This window comes from Bubalus bubalis, chromosome 12 (genome assembly GCF_019923935.1).
Source record: "Bubalus bubalis isolate 160015118507 breed Murrah chromosome 12, NDDB_SH_1, whole genome shotgun sequence".
Lineage (NCBI taxonomy): Eukaryota > Metazoa > Chordata > Mammalia > Artiodactyla > Bovidae > Bubalus > Bubalus bubalis.
The window spans coordinates 36,647,750-36,672,720 of NC_059168.1; the positions used below are offsets into that span (position 1 = coordinate 36,647,750).

At 42.8% G+C, this 24,971-nt stretch overlaps 1 protein-coding gene across 3 annotated transcripts in view; it reads left to right on the plus strand.

Annotated features, from left to right (window-relative positions):
- Positions 1-18,222: 18,222 nt before the first annotated feature.
- SPTBN1 (spectrin beta, non-erythrocytic 1) overlaps positions 18,223-24,971 on the plus strand; it is a 211,946-nt gene continuing 205,197 nt past the window's right edge. For 2 of the 3 annotated variants that reach the window (XM_045162237.1, XM_045162238.1), the window contains exon 1: positions 18,916-19,050. The gene's annotated coding sequence lies outside the window, so the exon portion shown is untranslated. Of the gene's footprint in view, positions 18,355-18,915; positions 19,051-24,971 lie in introns of those variants that run through there. The other variant, XM_025261025.3, reaches the window with a different exon arrangement.

Sequence of the window (24,971 nt, forward strand, 5' to 3'; positions counted from 1 at the left end):
TACTAGGGTCTTTCTCCAGGTAAGCCTTTAATCCTGTGTTTCTGTAGCATTGCTGGCTCCCTAAGATCTTTCTTTTTAAATTAATTTAAAATTTAATTTAAAAAAGAAAATAAATCGATCTGTCATATTTTGAAGATATAGTGTATATTTAATAAACATTTACCTCCTTTTCTTTGCAATTCATGATAGAATAAATCTGTGTTTCAACAAGTGTTCCAATATCCTTTCTAAAACAACCACTTTTTTGTTCAGTCTCATTTCCCAGTAACAGGAAGAAATATTATCACTCTTTTAAAGCCAGACTCTCTAGAATGTAAACTTACTAGCTGCATGAATTGTGATTTAAGGCCAGTTACCTACCCTGTCTTTGCTTGAGTGTTCCCACCTGGAAAATGGAGCTAATAATGGTAACTGCTTCAAAGCATTGTGAAGATTAAAGCACACTGATAAAGCACTCAGAATAATACTTTGTGTAAGGCTCTCATTACTTTGCCGACAAAAGTCTGTCTAGTCAAAGCTGTGGTTTTCCAGTAGTCCTGTATGGATTTGAGAGTTGGATCATAAAGAAAGCTGAACACCAAAGAATTGATGCTTCTGAACTGTGGTGTTGGAGAAGACTCTTGAGAGTCCCTTGGACTGCAAAGAGGTCAAACAGCCAATCCTAAAGGAAATCAGTCCTGAATATTCATTGGAAGGAGTGATGCTAAAGGTGAAGCTCCAATACTTTGGTCACTTGATGCGAAGAACTGAGTCATTGGAAAAGACCCTGATGCTGGGAAAGATTGAAGGCAGGAGGGGAAGGGGACAACAGAGGATGAGATGGTTGGATGGCATCACTGACTCAATGGACATGAGTTTGAGCAAGCTCCAGGAGTTGGTGATAAACAGAGATACCTGGTGTGCTGCAGTCCATGGGGTCGCAAAGAGTTGGACACAGCTGAGTGACTGATCTGAACTGAAGTGCTCAATAATCTCATTCCAGCTACAGTAGTTTTATCTTCTAATTATATTTTATATTCCAGACATATGTGGCTCTTGGATACCCAAACTTACCCCTGATGCTTTCCCACATCCAGGTCTTTGCTCTTGCTGATCTCTTCACCTGGAATGTCCTTCTTAACCTTGTTCTATCTGTTGAAATCCTACCCATTCTTCCAGACCCAACCATGAACACTACCTTCCTGATGAAGCCTTGCCAGATTTCCCTTAACCTGGTTATCTTCCTCTTCAAAGGAATCTCCTCAGGGCTTCATAGCTCTCTAGTGGCTTTTGTCATGTTCACTTTGGATCCAGGGACTTTTATGCTCCTGGAGGAGCAACACACACACACACACACACACACACACACACACACAGCACTGAGCAGTGCGATCTATCAGGGGTAACTTCAGGATGGGAATCAGGAAATCTGGAATCTGGTCCCAGAACAACCACTCTGTAATCTTGGGCAAGTCTTATTTATACACGCCTAAAGAGACCCTGGTCTCTGGCTGGTAAAGAATCTGTCTGCAATGCAGGAGACCCCAGTTTGATTCCTAGGTAGGGAAGATCCCCTGGAGAAGGGATAGTCTACCCATTCCAGTATTCTTGGGCTTCCCTGGTGGCTCAGATGGTAAAGAATCCGCCTGCAATGTGGGAAACCTAGGTTCGATCCCTGAGTTGGGAAGATCCCCTGGAGGAGGGCATGGCAACCCACCCTAGTATTCTTGCTTGGAGAATCCCCACAGACAGAGGAGCCTGGCGGACTACAGTCCATGGAGTCACAAAGAGTCAGACATGGCTCAGTGACTAAACACAGCACAAAGAGATGCTGGGCAGGTATCTCTTTTAGAGAGAGAGGTTCCCTGTTAGAATACATAGAAATTTATTTATTTATTTATTTGGCTGCAGTGAGTCTGAGTTGCAGGATCTGTAGTTAAGGCATTCAGGATCTAGTTCCCTGACTGGGGATTGAACCCATGCTTCCTGCATTGGAAGCATGGAGTCTTAGCCACTGGAGCACCAAGGAAATCCCTAGAGTACACAGACATTTTAAAAGTGGTTACCTATAAATTGCTTTGGGTAGTATACTCATTTTCACTGTATTGATTCTTCCAATCCATGAACATGGTATATTTCTCCATCTATTAGTGTCCTCTTTGATTTCTTTCACCAGTGTTTTACAGTTTTCTATATATAGGTCTTTAGTTTCTTTAGGTAGATATATTCCTAAGTATTTTATTCTTTTCGTTGCAATGGTGAATGGAATTGTTTCCTTAATTTCTCTTTCTATTTTCTCATTAGTAGTATATAGGAATGCAAGGGATTTCTGTGTGTTGATTTTATATCCTGCAACTTTACTATATTCATTGATTAGTTCTAGTAATTTTCTGGTGGAGTCTTTAGGATTTTCTATGTAGAGGACCATGCCATCTGCAAACAGTGAGAGTTTTACTTCTTCTTTTCCAATCTGGATTCCTTTTATTTCTTTTTCTGCTCTGATTGCTGTGGCTAAAACTTCCAAAACTATGTTGAATAGTAGTGGTGAGAGTGGGCACCCTTGTCTTGTTCCTGACTTTAGGGGAAATGCTTTCAATTTTTCACCATTGAGGATAATGTTTGCTGTGGGTTTGTCATATATAGCTTTTTGATTCAATGCAATCCCTATCAGCTACCAACGGTATTCTTCACAGAGCTAGAACAAATAATTTCACAATTTGTATGGAAATACAAAAACCTCGAATAGCCAAAGCCATCTTGAGAAAGAAGAATGGAACTGGAGGAATCAACCTGCCTGACTTCAGGCTCTACTACAAAGCCACAGTCATCAAGACAGTATGGTACTTGCACAAAGACAGAAATATATATCAATGGAACAAAATAGAAAGCCCAGAGATAAATCCACACACCTATGGACACCTTATCTTTGAGAAAGGAGGCAAGAATATACAATGGATTAAAGACAATCTCTTTAAGAAGTGGTGCTGGGAAAACTGGTCAACCAATTGTAAAAGAATGAAACTAGAACACTTTCTAACACCATACACAAAAATAAACTCAAAATGGATTAAAGAGCTAAATGTAAGACCAGAAACTATAAAACTCCTAGAGGAGAACATAGGCAAAACACTCTCCGACATACATCATAGCAGGATTCTCTATGACCCACCTCCCAGAATATTGGAAATAAAAGCAAAAATAAACAAATGGGACCTAATTAAACTTAAAAGCTTCTGCACAACAAAGGAAACTATAAGCAAGGTGAAAAGACAGCCTTCAGAATGGGAGAAAATAATAGCAAATGAAGCAACTGACAAACAACTCATCTCAAAAATATACAAGCAACTCCTACAGCTCAATTCCAGAAAAATAAATGACCCAATCAAAAAATGGACCAAAGAATTAAATAGACATTTCTCCAAAGAAGACATACAGATGGCTAACAAACACATGAAAAGAGGCTCAACATCACTCATTATCGGAGAAATGCAAATCAAAACCACAATGAGGTACCATTTCACACCAGTCAGAATGGCTGCGATCCAAAAGTCTACAAGCAATAAATGCTGGAGAGGGTGTGGAGAAAAGGGAACCCTCTTACACTGTTGGTGGGAATGCAAACTAGTACAGCCACTATGGAGAACAGTGTGGAGATTCCTTAAAAAACTGGAAATAGAACTGCCTTATGACCCAGCAATCCAACTGCCAGGCATACACACTGAGGAAACCAGAATTGAAAGAGACACGTGTACCCCAATGTTCATCGCAACACTGTTTATAATAGCCAGGACATGGAAGCAACCTAGATGTCCATCAGCAGATGAATGGATAAGAAAGCTGTGGTACATATACACAATGGAGTATTACTCAGCCATTAAAAAGAACACATTTGAATCAGTTCTAATGAGGTGGATGAAACTGGAGCCTATTATACAGAGTGAAGTAAGCCAGAAAGAAAAACACCAATACAGTATACTAACGCATATATATGGAATTTAGAAAGATGGTTCTGAAAGAGATGGGAATACCAGACCACCTTACCTGCCTCTTGAAAAATCTGTATGCAGGTCAGGAAGCAACAGTTAGAACTGGACATGGAACAACAGACTGGTTCCAAATAGGAAAAGGAGTATGTCAAGGCTGTATATTGTCACCCTGCTTATTTAACTTATATGCAGAATACATCATGAGAAACGCTGGGCTGGAAGAAACACAAGCTGGAATCAAGATTGCTGGGAGAAATATCAATAATCTCAGTTATGCAGATGACACCACCCTTATGGCAGAAAGTGAAGAGGAACTCAAAAGCCTCTTGATGAAAGTGAAAGTGGAGAGTGAAAAAGTTGGCTTAAAGCTCAACATTCAGAAAACGAAGATCATGGCATCCAGTCCCATCATTTCATGGGAAATAGATGGGGAAACAGTGGAAACAGTGTCAGACTTTATTTTTCTGGGCTCCAAAATCACTGCAGATGGTGACTGCAGCCATGAAATTAAAAGACACTTACTCCTTGGAAGGAAAGTTATGACCAACCTAGATAGCATATTCAAAAGCAGAGACATTACTTTGCCAACAAAGGTCCGTCTAGTCCAGGCTATGATTTTTTCAGTGGTCATGTATGGATGTGAGAGTTGGACTGTGAAGAAGGCTGAGCGCCGAAGAATTGATGCTTTTGAACTGTGGTGTTGGAGAAGACTCTTGAGAGTCCCTTGGACTGCAAGGAGATCCAACCAGTCCATTCTGAAGGAGATCAGCCTGGAATTTCTTTGGAAGTAATGATGCTAAAGCTGAAAGTCCAGTACTTTGGCCACCTCATGCGAAGAGTTGACTCATTGGAAAAGACTGATGCTGGGAGGGATTGGGGGCAGGAGGAGAAGGGGACAACAGAGGATGAGATGGCTGGATGGCATCACTGACTCGATGGACGTGAGTCTGAGTGAACTCCAGGAGTTGGTGATGGATAGGGAGGCCTGGCGTGTTGCGATTCATGGGGTCGCAAAGAGTCCAACAAGACTGAGCGACTGAACTGAACTGAACAATAACCCTGTATATGAGACAGCAAAAGAGACACTGATGTATAGAACAGTCTTGTGGACTCTGTGGGAGAGGGAGAGGGTGGGAAGATTTGGGAGAATGGCATTGAAACATGAATAATATCATATATGAAACGAGTCGCCAGTCCAGGTTCGATGCAGGATACTGGATGCTTGGGGATGGTGCTCTGGGACGAGTCAGAGGGATGGTATGGGGAGGGAGGAGGGAGGAGGGTTCAGGATGGGGAACACATGTATACCTGTGGTGGATTCATGTTGATATATGGCAAAACCAATACAATATAGTAAAGTTAAAAAAAAATCTGAAAGATTTACAAATATTCCTGGATAACTCAGGATAATAAAATTAAATGATTATGTCTGGAAAAAAAAATAAAAAATAAAAGTGGTTACCCATGGGAAATGGAGGTGGGGCTGTGAGGTGAGTGGGGACAGAGTGAGAGAGAGAATTTCAATACCATTTTATACCTTTCAATACCATTTTGTTTATTTTAAAATGTGAATGTATTGCTTTGGCAAAGAAAAAGCTAGAGTTAAAAGAAAAGACTCTGACTGTGACTGTATTTTAAACAAAACCAGATATTTATCTTGTTGATTTTCAGTTTTCAGTGAGGCTAGGAAGGAACTAAGGAATGATTTACCAATTTATTGCCGCAGCTTTGTACTGGAGTATAAATCCCTACGGCAAGCTTGTCATCGGAAAGAAGAAACTTTGGCAGTTGACATGTTCCTGGAGTTTTCTTCTCCAGTGAGCCACATGATGTGTCCAGTTTCTGACACAGATGCTTGGAAACCAGAGGCCTTCAACTGTCTGGGGTGTGGCCAGTCATTGTGCGAAAGGCCCCTGACTCCAGCATCAGCACCCCTACCCTCTCTGGAAGATGTGGGAGAATTCAGTTAAGGAGGGGGACAGGGTCACTCTAAGCAAATTCTCAGGTCCACTTGGAGGGCAAATTAAAGGAATTTATGACTGGAGTCGGCTCTTCTCTCATGGACACGAGACAGTTGCACCTACCTGCCGATAACCAAAACATAATTTAGAGAAAGCTTTTGGATAACCTCCCCTTATAATCTACCCCTCTGCATAAATCTTCCCACCAACTGGGTAAATCTTCAGTTCTCAAATTCAGTTAGCCCACCACCATAAGAAACTTAGACCTCAAAATATTTTTGTTCCTACCAGAGTCCCGCAGCAATTAAAAATCCAATATATGATTTTTCTCAGCTTGCTTTGGTCTCAGGTCCTCTTTGGAGAGACTCCTGAGTGTCAATTACTTGCAGCTGAGAAGGGCCCATACTGACCCAGCAGGTACCGTATCAAACCCCAGCATCCCGCCTGGCTGCTCCTGGGAAGACTTCAGAAGAGCTTTTCAAAGCAGACCTCATAAAAACAAACACTCCCACCTCTACCCCATCCTCCTGTCCCCTTCAGAAAACAAACAACAATACAGCTCTGTTCACTAAACACAGGGGGGTTTTCTGTTTCAAGTATTTTTTTCTTATTCCACATTGGCAGCACTTATTAAGGAACGGATGACTTTCAAGTTGGGTGAACTTTGAAACGTAAGCACAAGAATCCAGGTGCTTAACATTTTTTCAAACTTAGACACATCCTTACAGCCCTTGCCTGAAAAATATCTTTTTAACGTTTTATTAGAACTATGTCAGTTTTTTTTTTTTTAAGATGACTTTGACCACGTATCTCGAATCACTGTTTGCTTTTAAAGCCTGTAGTAAAATGACTAAGATCCTATTTCTCTTTTCAAACTTTTGGAAACAGCTTTGGTGTCAGATGGACCTGGGTTTGAATTCTGTTTTCATCACCTGTAAGTTTTAAGACCTCAGGCAACTAACCCAACCTCTTTGTGCTTCACTTTCTTCGTCAATAAGATGGAGACAATTAGTACATACCATATAGATTAGTTGTGAGGGTTAAATAAGTACATGTAAAGTACTTAACAGAGTGCCTATAAATTGTTGTTGTTCAGTTACTAAGTCAACTATGATTCTTTTGTGACCCAGTGGACTGTAGCCTGCTAGGCTCCTCTGTTCATGGGATTTCTCAGGGAAGAGTACTGGAGTGCGTTGCTATTTCCTTCTCCAAGGGACCTTCCTGACCCAAGGATCAAATCCACATCTCCTGCAAGTCTCCTGCATTGCAGATGGTTACTTTACTGCTGAGCCACCAGGGAAACCCATGCCTATAAATACATTGTAAAAATAATAATGTTAAAGTGATAACAAAAAATTATTATACCTTTTATCGCATTTGAGGAAAATGCATATTAACTGAAATTTAGCAAATATTTCTTTTTGTGATTTTTTTAAGGGCCTCAAGTTCAGTCTTAAATGAAGGTTTATTATTAAAATTGAACTCTTATTTCCAATATGTGTGTAAAATAAAGAACCCAGAACCAGTCTGCATACCATGAAGAACAGGCAAGGTCAGAATTTCATTGCCTCTAAGGCAAATGTTCAGATATTGTTTTTGTCATGTTCTGAGAATCAGATGTAACATTTGTGCTGTAACCTCACATCCCCACTCACCCAGTATCTGAGGGCAGGGGATGGGAAATAAGGATGCCCCGATGTCAGAAATGTGATTAAGGGGACAAGATCCAATCACACAATCCAGACCAAAGAGTTTCCCCTCAGACCAGCTACATGTTAGACTTCTCTGACCTCTGGAAGGAAGTGGTTTTTCTCTCTGTTTCTCATTCCTCACCCATCAGTTCAGTTCAGTCGCTCAGTCGTGTCTGACTTTTTGCGACCCCATGAACTGTAGCACGCCAAGCTCCTCTGTCCATGGGGATTCTCCAGGCAAGAATACTGGAATGGTTTGCCATGCCCTCCTCCAGGTGATCTTTCCAACCCAGGGATTGAACCCAGGTCTCCCACATTGTAGGCGGATTCTTTAGGGAAGAACACCGAACACTGTTCAGGGAACAGGGAAGCCCAAGAACACTGGAGTGGGTAGCCTATCTCTTCTTCAGAGGAACTTCCCAACCCAGGAATCCTCATCCATCAGCCTATGAATTTTTGCCATTTCTTGAATGAATTCTAGGCACGAGTCTAGTCCACTTCTGGAATCCTTTACATAGGCTGGTAAAATATGTCAAATTGGGGTGGGTGGGCGGTTTATCTCAAGGCAATGGCATGATGTCATTGCCAAGGTCATCTTTGGACTTTCCAAAAGAATGACACCAGTCATGAAGACATTAGCCATGCCTACCTTCTGCTTTCAAGAAGAATCATGGCTTGCTGCCCACAGATACCAAGGCCGTTGTGATGGAGGCATTATGGGAAGCCTGGGAGTTGGAAACAACCTCACTTTGGAGTCTTTGTTTTGTGGCATATTCCAAATTCTAGTTGCTTTTCTTTGGTTTCCTAAACTTAAATAGTCAGGATGCCAGTGACTGAGGTCCCCGTTGAAAATGTCTGGAACAGAGTTACTCAATAGAATTATAATGTGAGCCATATACATAATTTTAAAATTTTGCAATAGTTATATTTGAAAAAAAATAAGAAAAGGTGAATTTAAAAAACTTTTAACCCATTATACCTGAGATGCTTCCCAGGTAGCTCAGCTGGTAAAGAATCTGCCTGCAATGCAGGAGATCCCAGTTCAATTTCTGGGTCCAGAAGTTCCCCTGGATGATGGATAGGCTACCCACTCCAGTGTTCTTGGGCTTCCCTGGTGGCTCAGATGGTAAAGAATCTGCTTGTAATGTGGGAGACCTGGGTTCGATCTCTGGGTTGGGAAGATCTCCTGGAGGAGGGCATGGCAACCCATTCTAGTATTCTTGCCTGGAGAATCTCCATGGACAGAGGAGCCTGGTGGGCTATGGTCCATGGGGTCGCAAAAAGTCAGACACAACTGAGCGACTAAGCACAGCACATATCCAAGATAGTATCATTACAACATACAACTGATATTTTTAAAACAGAGGTATTTCCACTTTTTAAAAACTAAGTCTCTGATTTTAGTATGTATACAAATTTCATAAAATGTAAGTGCTCACTAGCCATGTGTGCTGCTGCTGCTAAGTCGCTTCAGTCATGTCCGACTCTGTGCGACCCCACAGACGGCAGCCCACTAGGCTTCCCCGTCCCTGGGATTCTCCAGGCAAGAACACTGGAGTGGGTTGCCATTGCCTTCTCCAATGCATGAAAGTGAAAAGTGAAAGTGAAGTCGCTCAGTCATGTCCGACTCTTCGAGACCCTACGGACTGCAGCCTACCAGGCTCCTCTGTCCATGGGATTTTCCAGGCAAGAGTACTGGAGTGGGGTGCCATTGTCTTCTCCGAGCCATGTGTGGTTGGTTATTGTACTGGACAGTGCAGGTTGAGAAGAAGAAGAAAAGTGCAGGTTGTTACATGGAGCCTTTGCACTCTGCGCTCTTCCCCTCCTCATTCTCAGCTGCTACTGACCAAAAGGAGATTCCAAGAAACTCTTTTCTAAAATTTCTAGTTTTATTCAAACAATAAGGACTCAGAATCGCTTTTATATTCATGTGGTGGGATAATTACAATCAAGCTGCCTGAAATTATGCAAGTGGAATAACTAGTTTATATCTGAGAGGTTAACTGTGATAAACCCTTTCTCAAGAGGAGCATGCAGAAAAGTGTTAAAGAATATGCAGAAGCCCATTCACCTGATGTGACAAGTGGTTGATTGGTTGTTAAAAGTGATGCTAAATGGGGAATAATTTTTTTTTTTCAATTTTTATTTACATTTAAAAATTGAATGAAATTCAAATAATATAAAGGTATCCATTTTAAAAAGCAGAGACATTACTTTGCCAATAAAGGTCCGTCTAGTCAAGGCTATGGTTTTTGCAGTGGTCATGTATGGATGTGAGAGTTGGACTGTGAAGAAGGCTGAGCGCCAAAGAATTGACGCTTTTGGACTGTGGTGTTGGAGAAGACTCTTGAGAGTCCCTTGGACTGCAAGGAGATCTAACCAGTCCATCCTAAAGGGTGTTCCATCCCTGGGTGTTCATTGGAAGGACTGATGCTGAAGCTGAAACTCCATTAGTTTGGCCACTTCATGCGAAGAGTTGACTCATTGGAAAAACCCTGATGCTGGGAGGGATTGGGGGCAGGAGGAGAAGGGGACGACAGAGGATGAGATGATTGGATAGCATCACCGACTCGATGGACATGAGTTTGGGTAAACTCCAGGAGTTGGTGATGGACAGGGAGGCCTGGCGTGCTGCGATTCATGGGGTTGCAAAGAGTTGGACATGACTGAGCAACTGAACTGAACTGAACTGATCCATTTTAAAGCAACTGTTTCAGTGATATTTAGTATATTTGCTGTTATGCAATTATTGCCGCTATCTAGTTCTAAAACATTTTCATGACTCCAAAATAGAACTCCATACCCATTAAACAGTTATATCCCATTCTCATCCCCATACCTCCACCAGGCCCTGGTAACCACAACCTGTTTTCTCTCTGTATGGATTTACCCATTCTGAATATTTTATATAAATGGAATCATAAAACATATGACTTTGGGGCCTGGCTTTTTTCATTTTATGCTAAGGGTTCATATGCTAAGTGTACAATGTACCAAAACACTGTAGCATGTACCAGTGTTTCATTCTTTTCATGGCTGAGTAGTATTCCACTGTGTGTACCCAACACAGTATCCATCCACTGATGAACTTTTGCATTGTCTCCACCTTTTGGCTATTGAGAATAGTGCTTCTATGAATATTTGTAGCCAGGTGTTTGAGTACCTGTTTTCAATTCTTCCGGGAATATAGCTAGGAGTGGAATTATCATATGGTAATTTAGTTTAATTTTTCGAAGGACTGCCAAACTGTTCCCCACAGCAGCTATACCACTTTACATTCCCACCAACAATGCATGGGATTCCAATTCCTCCACATTCTCACCAGTAATAATTATTTTCTGCTCCCTCCCCCTAATTTTGTTGAGATATAATTGACATATAGCACTGTATAGGTTTAAGGTATACAGCATAATGACTTGACTTACATGTGTCCTGAAATGATTACGTAAATATCAAGTTTAGTTAATATCCATCATCTCTTAAATATACAAAATTTAAAAATTTGTTTTGTCTTATGATGAGAACTCAGGATTTACTGTCTCAAAAACTTTCACACATGTCCTGGAGCAGTTGTTATCATGTTGTACATTATTTATTCTATAGCTGGAAATTTGTACCTTTTGATCATCTTCGTCTACCTTCCCCACATCCAACATCTCTGGTGACCACAAATTTCATCTCTTTCATTTTGTTTTACTTTTTTTTTGTTGTTTTAATTAAAGCTACCCTCGACCCTAGTGGTTTCATTTCCCTATGACTAATAATATTGAACATATTTTCACAGGCTTGTTGATCATTCATGTATCTTCTTTGGAGAAAATTCTATTCAACTCTTTTGCCCATTTTTTAATTGGGTTGTTTGTCATTTTGTTGTTGAGTTGTGAAAGGTTTCTGAATACTTTGAATTCTGAATACTACATCCTTATCAGATGTATGATTTGCAAATATTTTCTCCTATTCTGTAGATTTTTTTCAATTTCTTGATACGTCCTTTGGTGCACAAAAGTTTCCATTTTGCCTATTTTTGATAAAATCAATTGTCTATTTTTGTTATTGTTCATGTTTTTGGTGTAATAGGTGTAGCAGCGGTAATGAATTCGGATGCCAGTGCAGGAGAAGTGGGTTTGAGTCCCCAGGTAGGGAAAATCCCCTGGAGGAGGGCATAGCAACCCACTCCAATATTCTTACCTGGGAAATTCCATGGACAGGGGAGCCTAGAGGGCTGCAGTCCATGGTGTTGCAAAGCATCAGACATGACTGAGCGACTGAACTGAATGGAACTGACCACACATAATCTGATGGTAATATTTTTAGCCTTTCATCAGACATTTCAAAAATACACCACTTTGTTTCCACTGAAAGAACTCTTTCATACGCATATTTAATTGGTTTATATAATGCTTAATTATAATAAATGTAATTATTAGGTGTAATAAGTATAACTGGCGTAAACAAGTTGGAGGAGAGACATAACTGCCTTGGTAAATATACAACACAACTGGTGGGAACTGAAATACACAGATATAGAAGAGTAAAGCCTTCCAGCAGGGTGTGTTTTGTACCACAGACATCAGTGTGCATACAACACAGCAAGTAAACAGTGTAATCCAACATGTGGGTTAAGTGAAGAATCGTTGAGAACATCTAATCTACTATCCCAGAGTAGAAATCTAAATTCAGAATTACTTTAAGAACTTAAAAAAAATGTAGTAATATATACGTAGTATTTACCATCTTAACCATTTTTATTTATTTTATTTTTTGATATGTCTTCATCTGTTTGTTGACTAACAGTCAATGGACAAAAGAGTCTATAAAGTACTAAAAATAATTTTAAACATTTTAAAAAATACTGCTTTTTGTTTTTTAATTGGAGAAAAAATTGCTTTACAATGTTGTGTTGATTTCTGCCATACAACTTGAATCAACCATAATAATACAAATATCCTCTCCCTTGTGAGCCTCCCTCCCCTCCCCCCACCCTACCCCTCTAGGTCATCATAGAGCACCAGGCTGGGGTGCCTGTGTTATATAGCAACTTTCCACCAGCTGTCTCTTTTACATATGATAGTTTATATATGTCAATGCCACTTTCTCCATTTGTCCCACCCTCTCCTTCCCCTACTGTGTCTACAAGTCCATTTTCTATGTCTGCGTCATTCCTTCCCTGCATCTGTACTATTTTTCTAGATTCCATATATATGCATTCAGTTCAGTTCAGTCGTTCAGTTGTGTCCGACTCTTTGCAACCCCATGAATTGCAGCACGCCAGGCCTCCCTGTCCATCACCAACTCAGAGTTCACTCAAACTCACATCCATTGAGTCGGTGATGCCATCCAGCTGTCTCATCCTCTGTTGTCCCCTTTTCCTCCTGCCCCCAATCCCTCCCAGCATCACAGTCTTTTCCAATGAATCAACTCTTCGTATGAGGTGGTCAAAGTACTGGAGTTTCAGCTTCAGCATCATTCCCTCCAAAGAACACCCAGGACTGATCTCCTTTGGAATGGACTGGTTGGATCTCCTTGCAGTCCAAGGGACTCTCAAGAGTTTTCTCCAACACCACAGTTCAAAAGCATCAATTCTTTGGCGCTCAGCCTTCTTCACAGTCCAACTCTCACATCCATACATGACCACTGGAAAAACCATAGCCTTGACTAGACGGATCTTTGTTGGCAAAGTAATGCCTCTGCTTTTGAATATGCTATCTAGGTTGGTCATAACTTTCCTTCCAAGGAGTAAGCGTCTTTTAATTTCATGGCTGCAATCACCATCTGCAGTGATTTTGGAGCCCCCCAAAATAAAGTCTGACTCTGTTTCCACTGTTTCCCTATCTATTTCGCATTCGTATACAATATTTATTTTTCTCTTTCTGACATACTTCACTATGTATAACAGGCTCTAGGTTCATCCACCTCACTACCACTGACTCAAATTCGTTCCTTTTCATGGAGAGTAATATTTCATTGTTTATATGTATCACATCTTTATCCATTTATCAGCACTTTAACCATTTTCAAATGTACAGTTCAATGTCATCAGTTCAGTCACATTGTTGTGCCCCCATCACCACCATCCATCTCTAGATCTTTTTTCATCTGGAAAAGAGAACTACTTTTTAATAATATGCAATGCTCAAGCACACGGCTCTGATGTACTAGTTTCTAAGTAGATATCACTGTCACTTAGCACTTGTGTAAACTTAGAAATTCAAATTATGTCTCAGTTTTCTCATTTATAAAATGGGGTTAATATCTACCTCACAGAACTGACAAAAGGACAAGAAAGTATGTTATTTGCTGCTGCTGCTGCTAAGTCGCTTCGGTTGTGTCCGACTCTGTGCGACCCCATAGACGGCAGCCCACCAGGCTTCCCCGTCCCTGGGATTCTCCAGGCAAGAACACTGGAATGGGTTGCCATTTCCTTCTCCAATGCATGAAAGTGAAAAGTGAAAGTGAAGTCGCTCAGTCGTGTCCGACTCTAGGGACCCCATGGACTGCAGCCTAACAGGCTCCTCCGTCCATGGGATTTTCCAGGCAAAAGTACTGGAGTGGGGTGCCGTTGCCTTCTCCGTGTTATTTGCTAAAACACTGTAAAAACTGGAAAGTACTTTATAGTTGCTACTTACTGGGCTTTCCAGGTGGTGCTAGTGATAAAGACTCCACTTGCCAGTGCAGGAAACAAGAGAGGCGGGTTTCATCCCTGGGTCAGGAAGATCCCCTGGAAGAGGGCATGGCAACCTACTCCAGTATTCTTGCCTGGAGAATCCCATGGACAGAGGAGCCTGGTGGGCTGCAGTCCATAGGGTTGCAAAGAGTGGGACACCACTGAGGTGACTTAGCACGCACACACATGATCCTTACCATTGTTAACAGAAAATTTTGAAGATCCTATATAGAAAGCTGAGACTATTTATTCTGACCATGTTATAAATATTGTTTCTAAACATTTATATTACCATATAGTCAGATTAATAATCATACATATATTGTACTTGTTTATTGATCATACCCCCTTCTACAATGGAAGCTCCCTGAAGGCAGTGATTTTTTTACTGTTTTGCCCACTGCTCTATTTCACAGCCCTGAACAGATTAAGGCATACATATTTCTTGAATAATTGAAAGAATGAATTATTTTACTGAGCAATGAATGTGCTATTGGTGCTCAGAAACTATTCACTAATGGTAATGATACTTTAAACATGTAAGTCTGTAGGTTTCCCCAGTGCAAAATAAATATGTGTAAATCACCAGATGGAACATTTCTAATATGAGGAGACTTCTCAGACTAGTTCAGCATTAAAAGGAAGTCAAGTTTAAGAATATTAGAAATGAAAAAAATTTATTCAAGTTTTCAAAATGTGTCCTTTTAAAATTTTAGCATGTTAATTAGTACAATAAAAGATGGGCTTTCTTTTTCTAAATTTTTATTGTGGTAAAATATATACAACTTAAAGTTTATAATCTTAATTTTTTTGTTATTTTAAAATATTGTCTGTATCCTCTGTGTTGTACAATATATCGTTGTAGCTTATTTTATACATAATAGTTTGTAGGTATACAGGTATTAGTTGGGCTAATATAATCAGGTAAATAAAGTACCATTTCCTCTTTTCTAAATAAAACAAGTGGTGGCAGACATCACTATTGTTCATCAATCTTTGATTTTAGTTGTAGTCACCTGACAAAGCAAGTCATGTAAAATACAAGTGGAGAAAACTTTGTGCCATTTCTGGGCAGAAGTATTTCTGATAGGAAGGTACCATAGCATCTAAGTATTCCAGAATGCTGAGCTGACATTTGGAAGACAGCTTCCTCAGAGAGTTTCTTGGAACCACAGTTGACTATGTATAAGCAACAAAGTTTTTGCTGATTTGTAACTAGCATATTATACTGAGATTTGGGGACTGGGTGTTACAGCATCATAACCTAGTCTATACTGACTAATAAGTAGGTTGACAAGATTTCCCCCTACATTTCTAATGAAAAGTTAAAGTAACTATATATATCTGTAAAAAAATTTGAAATAAAGTGCTATCTCCACTTTATTGGAGACAAATAATGCCTGGCGACAAAGCCATATATACTCACAAGGTTTTGAAAATGGAGAGTAGGAAGTTACAGAGAGGACACTGATGAATTTTAGGTTCCTTTAAATCAACCTTAAGTCTAATATGAGGAAAAACTTCAAAGCTGCATCTGAGATACTTAAGAATAATCCTTTTGAGTTACCTTTATTATTGCCTAAATGTTTTTTCTTTTTCTCGGTTCTGTCCTTCTACAGAGATATGTGCCTTCTTCAGTGATATCTCCAGATTGACTTTTTTGGGGATGGGGGACATGTTAATTTTTCCTGGTCAGTGATACCCTGGGCTCTCCTGGGTGATGTTTTTTTCCCACCAAAGGTTGCTAGTCAGGTATTTACGGTGAAACTCTGAATCCTTGTCTTTCACATTTTTTGAATACTTGCTGCCACTTTACTGGAGTACCTTGCTAAAGATACGTCTGGCTTCCCTTTCTGAAGGAAAAATATTAAAAGTAAGGGGGAGTAGACTGGGGTATGGCAGGTGACTCATCCATCAAATGAAGATTTATTCGAATACTGTTATCTGTGATAAAGGAAACAGTTAAGAGTCACAATTTCAGAATAACACTGAAAGAATTTAAACAGGCATTTCTCAGTACTGCCATTGTTTTCTTTGGTATTTCATTAACATTATGTGTGTGGGGGGAGGGGCTAGGGGCTCTGGCACAAAATAAGTGAAAGGGAAACAACTTTTATTTCTAGTCGGATTTCGCCTTACCTAATAAGGGCAGCCACAGACATGTTGATTCTGTTCAATTCAACAAATATTTTTTGAGTACCTTTTAAATGCCTACTATGTATAAACAATGGACAAAGAAACCTGCCCTTTGAGAGTTCACCTGGCTGTAGTGATCAGCCTTGTGAGAAAAATGTTAAATTATTTGCCTTCCTCAATTTTTTTCATACAGTTCCAATATAAACTTTGGTCAAACATTCAAACATATGGTGAAGGCCTGAAAGGAAGGATCATCTTCACTTTGCTGAGATGATTTTGTTTAGTTTTATTTTTAAACATTCATTAAAACTACATACAAAAATATAGTAAATCTACCAGGTCCACTGATTTGAGATATAAGCATGATCGCAAATCAGTGGACCTGGTTGATTTATACATCTCTCATGGTCTATTATTATTGTTATTATTAAGATTTTTTTTTTTTTTTAATTTAGGGTTTGAGGGTCATATCTTCAGGAGAAAAGCCTTAAGGCTTTAAAAACAAACAACGGAGAAAGGCCTCTTCCCTCGGAAGGTTTACACTGCCGCCTTGGGCACTTACAGAGCAGGCAGAAAGTCAGTTTCTCCAGACTGTTTTCTGAAGAGCGTTTCTATTTGTGGTCCTGGTGATGACACCATCTTTTCTCCTCAATAGTGGCGGTTCCAGAATTTCTACATAGCCTGAGGGATTGACAGGGTGAGCAAACTGGTTGAGAACCTGCTCGCACACTCGCCGAATCTCGAGGAAACGTCCGGTGTCCGTCTCACGGTATGTGGGTAAGAGGAGAACTCAGCCCTCCCGCCATCGCGGGGTCGCCAGTGCACCGGGGACGCCCCCACTCCCCAGGAGCGGCTCGGGAAGGGCACCCGAACCAGGCTAAAGTGAGCGTTGGGGCGTCAGGCGAGGGAGGCAAGAGTTGCACGAACCACTTGTGGGGTCTATTACAGCTACCGCGAGGGAAAGGGTGAAAAATCACTCATGAAGGACGAAGATGTTGACATCGCCGAGCAACAACCGCTGTCCTTCCATCACCCAGGTTCGTCACCATCGCTCTTCATCAGGCCGGGCAAAACCTATAAGGCATCACCACCTAGATCTAAAACTAAGCCAACCAAACGACTTTCCAAAGCCTCCCTCCACACGCTCTCTCCATCGCGTTTCAAACGCTAACGTCGCGGGCAAAAAGAGGCTGCACAAGTCACGTAGAAAATTAGGCTGCCCCTTTCCATGGCGATAATCGAATTAGCCTCAAATGAAACGTGAAATTGGACTTCGCCGGCTGTGGGGACAAAGCCCCCACCGTCCCTTGGCTCGGAGAGCGCGGCGTCTGTGCCCACCCTGCCCAGGCCAGCCCCGGCCAGTACCGGCGGCAGGGGACAAGGTTGGCGCTGGGCCAGGGCAGAGCCTCCGCGGGAAGAGCGTGGACGCGCCCGAGGTTCGGGTCGCGCGCGGAACAGGCGTCGGGTGGGCGACTGCGGGCCTCTGGACGAGCGCAGAGGTCCGGCGCTAGCGAGCAAACGAGGAGGGAGGAGCCCAGGGGCGGGGTGGAGGGTGTGCGGGAGAGAGAGTGTGAGCGCGCGAGTGTGCGCGCGCCCGGCGCCCGCCCGTCCGCGTCCGCGCGCTCCTCTCCCCGCCCCTCGCCCCCTCCCTGCAGCTCCCTCCCCTCCTCCCCCCGCCCCGCGCTCCAGCCCAGCCCCCGGAATCAGTGCAGCTGTTGCCGTGCAGGCTGCGGATTCCTCCAGTCCCTCCCTCGGCCGCCTCTCCGCCCGGAGCGAGCGCGCAGCCCCGCGCAGCAGCGCCCACTGGTCCCGTCCTGTGAGCCCCGGCCCCAGCCGCGGACAGCCCCGCGGAGTCGCTTCCCGGCCCACCCGCCCGGCCGCCGAGGAGCGGGAGGAGGACGGGACCCCGGCGCCCCCACCCCCCCTATCCGCGGGAGGTAGGTAGGGGGCCGGAGGCTGGAAGATGCCAACTCACTGGGGCTGCCTCCCGGGCTGGCTCCGGGGCGGCGGGAGGAGGGGCGCGGGCCCAGGCCGGGAGGACGCCGCTGCCCCGCCGCTGCCCTACGCCCGGGGAGCGGCGTGGGGGCAGGGAAGCTGCAGAACCCGGGCGGGGGCGGCGCGGGGAGCCGGGTCCCCAGTGCTTCTGAGTACTCGGGCGGTGCGGGGCGGGGGTCGGCGGGCTGCAGTGAGGTGGCTGCACATCCGCGGTGCGCACCGCGGCCGCCTAGCCTCATCCCCGGACGTATCGGGGCAGATTCCTCGTTCCTCCCTCCGCCGCCTCTTCCCTCCAGCTGGGGGCCGCTGCGCGGGGGTGGTTGCGGAGTGGGCAGACGCAAGGGTATATTTTCAGGTGCCCTCCCTCTAGCCCCGGCTGGTGGCGAGCGGGGGCGGCGTTGACAGGGCCGGGCTCTGAGCGTAACGGTACGGGGGATGCGGCCAGGCGTGGTCCCGGCTGCGCCGCGCTGCAGCTGAACCGGAGGCGGCGGCCCGGCGCCCCCACTCCCGCCCATCCTCACTCCCGCCCCCCGCCCTCCCTGCGGTCCCTGCTCTCCCAGGGCTGGGCGGGAGCCGCCTCGGGGCGCGGAGCTGCCGCTGCGCCCGCCCTTCAGCTCCTGCCACCCTCTCTTCAACAGGTTTGTGCCAACGCGGGGACCCTCCGGGCCTGACTTTGGGGATGTGGGCTGAAAGCCCCTCTGGTCATCAGCCCTCACACCACGCCCGCGGCCCTCTTTTGCGGGGAGCCTTCCCTTTGTTTTTGTGATAGGAAAGATGCCAAGTGCCTGCCATCAGATAGGGGTGGGGGGAGGAGGAGTGTTGTGGGGCTCGGTACACAAGCTGTGCCCGTTATTTTTCCAGTCAAAAGCCGGGCGAGATAGTGAGTGAGGAGAGGGCGAGTGTGGGGGGTGCTTCGGCGGAGGAGGAAAATGGATTCAGTAGGGTTTATCTGGACGGGGATGTGATTTTTTGGCAAGATGGATGGCTCCCGTTGCCTTCGCCGTGATGCAGCACAATGCAGCAGTATCGCAGCCTCCCCTGCTTCTCGCTGGCGGGGCTTGGCACGGCCACTGGGCGTCTGCGGCCCCCGCCCGGCCCCACCCAGGCCCAGGGCTGCCCTTGGCTGAGACCCGGAGCCGCTTCTACCTTGTCATGCTGCTTCAGCTGGATGGGGCGTCAGGAGGACCAGGTCACCTAGCTGTGAGGGGGGGAGGCTTCTCTTGGGGTGACCCCCGGCTGCCTCGCCTGTTGGCCGTTCTGGGATGAAGGGGTGTCCTGCAGTGCTAATGCGGGGCAGAGGGAGTCGGCCTGCGGCTGCGGACCGGAATGTAATCTCTAACCGAGGGACCTGAGCCTCCGTAGGGAGGGGCTGCGGGGAGGACCCGGCCCCAGCGGTGTGCGGAGGCCATGGTGCAGTCTGTATTGGGAGTCTCAGCGTCTTTTGGTGGATCACCTGTAATCCGTAAACCAAAACCCAACTCTCCATCAATTTCATCATATGTGGAAAGTTGGTATTTATTAATTGAAGCGTTACAGCTACGGCATTACAGTACCTCTTTGATCAACACTGAGTATGAATTTTTCCTATAGGAAACCATTTTTTGAAATGAAACAGTTGATATATTTTAGTTCATATGTCCCTGAGATATTTTTAAAAGATATTAACATGCAGTAGATTGTTTTAAAAGGAATTTGCATACGTTTTTGACAGATGGTAAATGATTTCTTTAACCTGTATTTGCTTTGTTTTAGTCGTTTGCTTTTTCTGTATTCAAATACAATGACATATTTGGATTCTTTATTAAGGATTATTTAGTAAATGAGTGTTATGATTGATGGTACATTGGTATTCAGGTTGGTTTCGATAGACGGGTTGTCTTCCGTCATGAATAGTGGGATTGTGGTAGTAACTGACTGCGTTTGTTTGTTTATATGTATGTATATTTTTATACACATTTTTTTTTGCAGATGGGGACCGGGTGGAGAAGGGCAGACCACTAAGGCCTGTGTGGCTCTATCTGGTTAGAAGGAGACGTTCCAGCGTCCTTGTCTATTTAGTCTGGGGTAGTACACAAGGAATTTCCCTTCTAAATGCCGCTTCTACAGTTCAGTGTGGGATGGCCAATGGGATACATTTCAGATTGTGCACCCCTCCTCCCCCCTCTTCTAGAATGTAGAGGTGAAAAGGGAATTTCAGTATGCTAACTGGAAGGGAAGATCAGTGTTTCAAAGCAAGGGTGTGTCTGCTTTTATTTTTTAGATCTCTAGTTCAGGTTAATGGCATTTGATTTTCTGTAGACCAGCCACAGAAGTAGAATCTACTGCAGATTGTGTGGTTTGCGTGCCTCATTTTGAGTTTCAGTAATAGAGGGCCATTAAAATATAGAATTTTTTAGATTTGGGCTTCGTTGTTGTGCTGGTTGTATAAAATCATGTTGCATTGAAATGTTTGGGAGTATTGTTTCCATGGATTATCCAAACATTTTGGATTTACTATGTTGTAAGAATATATCCTGTGTTGATGTCACCAGAGGTTTAGCTGTTCTGACTTAACCAGGTGCAGAATTCCATTAGGTCAAGCTCTTTGTAGCTCTGTTGGCTCTGGTCTGACCAGAACCTTCATCAGAGAGAATGAGAAGCATCAGGCCAGTGAAGAAAATGCTGTCACTTGGTGGTCTCCTGCTGTGCAGGCTTTCAGTAAAGAGCAGCCCTTGGATGAGAGTAGTAACAACTGTCTGTGATGTTGTTGGAGCAAGGGACAAGACCTTGCTCCCCTTGTGACAGACACATCCTTAGCAGAGACTTGACAGTGGCAGCCTGGAAGAGTATTGGAGTGGTTATTTTGTCTTGCTGTATGGATGTATGACTTTTCATGTAGAAGTACTATTTTGAGATGGGAGGATTTTAAGTACTACTAAACAAACATAGACATGACAGGTGGAAATTATTTGATATTTTTATTGAGATAGTAAACTTTTCATTTTAAAAGCATACTCTTAGAATTTTAAAGCTCAACATATATATTTTTTTACATGCAGTGATGTGATGCTCCATAATTATGTTGTTCTCGCCACCACTATCTGCATCATAATCAAGGCTTAATTAATGCTCTGTGAATATCGTTTATGGTTGTCCTGGTTTCTTCTATTGAGACTGTTGGGAATGTAAACCATTATTCCATAAGAAAAGAGCTAATACCTAGGCTGGAAGAGCTACTTCTTTAGATCTCTGGAGGTGAGTAAAACCTCTCATGGAGTTCTCTTGTAAATTTTCAGTCTTTGCTGTTTTCCCAAAGCACCTTCTCTTTGCAAAAGACCTAGTTAAGTATTCTTGATTTTTGGATACAGGTGTCCTGTATCCAAGTTTTTGTAATGTAGGAATAACGTCATCAGTCTCTACTTTGGGGGCAGAATGAAACTATCTCTACTCTTATATTTATATTTTTAAACATCACCAGAGAAGGCATTTTCATGATGTCTCACTATCATCCTGAGGTTCAGCACAAGATCATTTACAAAGTGGGAGCTTGTTGCGTATGCAAATTCTTAGAGGCCCAGTCCTCCCAAATAGCATTTGCATTTTAACATGACCCCTAAGTGATTTGTATGCACATTAAATCAAAAAACTGCTCTACACCTTCAGCTAAGGGACCTCCATATCAAAAGGTTCCTTCTAGTATTTTGCTTCTCTTTTGCTGAAGTATCAGCACATTTCCCCCCTTGCATCATTAAGAAATTGATACACATACTATATATAATACAGAAATACTTTTTAAAGTTCTTCTGTAACTTTTAGGTGGAAGAGTTCTATTTATTAATATTATGTTTATTTAGACTAGTCAATTTCTTTAGGTTCTTTTCTAAAACACCTCTAAAGTTGAAAAAAACAATCTTCTCCTCCTTCTCCAGAAGATGGTGTTAGCTTTGAGACAGCAAAACTGGAGTCCAGGAAGCTAAACCCCTGAGCTCTACCTCTGGCATCTTGTTTTCTCTTATCAGCTGTTTTTCCTGGTATATTCAATATCCTGACCTTCTGGCTCATTTTTCCCCCCTTACAGTTGTTTTTTATTAAGTGATTTGTATATACAGAATAATGCTCATAAAAGATGCTACTGAATCATAAACCAGTGAACACACAGGCAGTTAGCACCTAGTTCAAGAAGAAGAAACTGTCATACATTCAGAGTCACCCATGTGCCCCCGCTATCATCCCATCTGAAACAACCACAGCCCTGAATTTTGTGTTTATCATTCCTTTGATCTTCTTTATGGGCTATCCTTTTTAAAATTCTTACTTATTTTTGTATGTTTCTGAACTTTATATTATATAAATGAAATTATACTTTTCGTATTCTGTGACTTGTCCTTTTAGATTAACATTCCTGAGACTCATTCATTTTGTTGCTGTAGTTCATTCATTTTCATTGCTGTGTAGTATTCCATCATGCTTTATTTATTCTTTCTACTGTAGATGGAGATTTGGATTGATTCTAGTTTTTTTCTTTTTTCTTTTATAAAAGGACAGCTATGAATGGGTCCTCTGCATGTCTCTTATTAAGTATGTAGGGGTACATGCATATGCACACAAACATGTTATTTTTCTCTCCTTCTCAGGAATGAAATTTGCCAGATCATAGGGTATGTGCATCACCAACCTTGCTAGATAATGCCAGAGTGATTGTACTGATTATATTCCTACTAGAAGTATATAGCTTTTATAGTTGTTTTACAACCTTGCCAGACTTCAAAATGTTGTCCAGTAATACTTGTGAAATGTTATCTCATTATGTTCTTTATTTGAAATTTCCCTGATTATTGGAAGTTAAGTATGTATTATTGACCTTTTGGGTTCTTTCTTTTGTGAAGTCGTAATTTAGTCATTTGTCTATATTTCTTTTAGCTATTTTCTTATTGACTGATTTAATATAGATTGTCTTATAATCCCTTGTGGATTTCATGCGTTGCAAAAACTACTTCCCAGTTTATGTTTTGTTTTAAACTGTGGTTTCTTTTGATGAGCAATCACTCATAATTTCAGGAGAGTCATAATCAGGTTTTGTCCTTTAAGGTTTGTGGGGATGATTATGTTATTACAGAATAACTTCCCTTAGTTTGGGAAGAACTTAGATTTTAGAGTCAAATCAATCTGGGCTCAAATCCTAAATGCTGTTATATACCAGCCATGTGCTCACATATAGGTCCTTGGGTTAGTTCATTATTCTTGAAACCACAGTTTCCTCATAAGTAAAAAGGGAATAATACTTCCTCATATAGTTGTGAGACAGCAGCGTACAGTCCTGGGCACGTAGTAGGTGTTTAGCTGGTAACAGTTCCATTCCTTTCTCTTTGGACTACAAGCTGTACAAGCCACTGACCCCCTCTTGGAGTGTTTTCTCAAAACTACCTTAACATTTTTATGTCAAAAGAGGTTTATTCTTTTATTTTTTAAAATATTCTGTTACCAGTGGAATTTTTATATTGATTAACACAGGCTGTGCAAGACCACTGAGTGAAAACCCTTTGTCAGTTCAGTTCAGTTTCCTGTTCTTGAAAGGAGTGTAATTATTGTTCTTCTACCAAGAAGCATTTATATGAATGTAATGCCTTTGCTCCTACTCTAAAGTTACTTTCCAGTATGATTTTTAATGCAGTAAATAATTATTGAGTACTATCTCTTGCCAAGACTTGTGATTGAGTTAGGATGATGGGCTGACCTACAGTTGAGTAAGAATCAGTTCTGATCCAAGGACTGTATACTCCTACTGTATAGAATATGCCCTGTTGCTGTGATGGAGGACCCTGCCCATCCTGAGCCAGGCTGAGGAGGTCACAGGGCAGCCGGGAGGAGGGCTGGACACCTTGTGACAGTCGCCAGCCTCAAGACAACCTGGCTCTTACAGAAGAGCAGGTTTGGACACTGGTGTTCAGTTCAGTTCAGTCGCTCAGTCGTGTCCGACTCTTTGCAACCCCATGAATAGCAGCATGCCGGGCCTCCCTGTCCATCACCAACTCCCGGAGTTCACCCAGACTCACGTCCATCGAGTCAGTGATGCCACCCAGCCATCTCATCCTCTGTCGTCCCCTTCTCCTCCTGCCCCCAATCCCTCCCAGCATCAGAGTCTTTTCCAATGAGTCAACTCTTCGCATGAGGTGGCCAAAGTACTGGACTTTCAGCTTTAGCATCATTCCTTCCAAAGAAATCCCAGGGCTGATCTCCTTCAGAATGGACTGGTTGGATCTCCTTGCAGTCCAAGGGACTCTCAACAGTCTTCTCCAACACCACAGGCCAAAAGCATCAGTTCTTCGGCATTCAGCCTTCTTCACAGCCCAACTCTCACATCCATATGTGACCACAGGAAAAACCATAGCCTTGACTAGACGAACCTTTGTTGGCAAAGTAATGTCTCTGCTTTTGAATATGCTATCTAGGTTGGTCACAACTTTCCTTCCAAAGAGTAAGCGTCTTTTAATTTCATGGCTGCAGTCACCATCTGCAGTGATTTTGGAGCCCAGAAAAATAAAGTCTGACACTGTTTCCACTGTTTCCCCATCTATTTCCC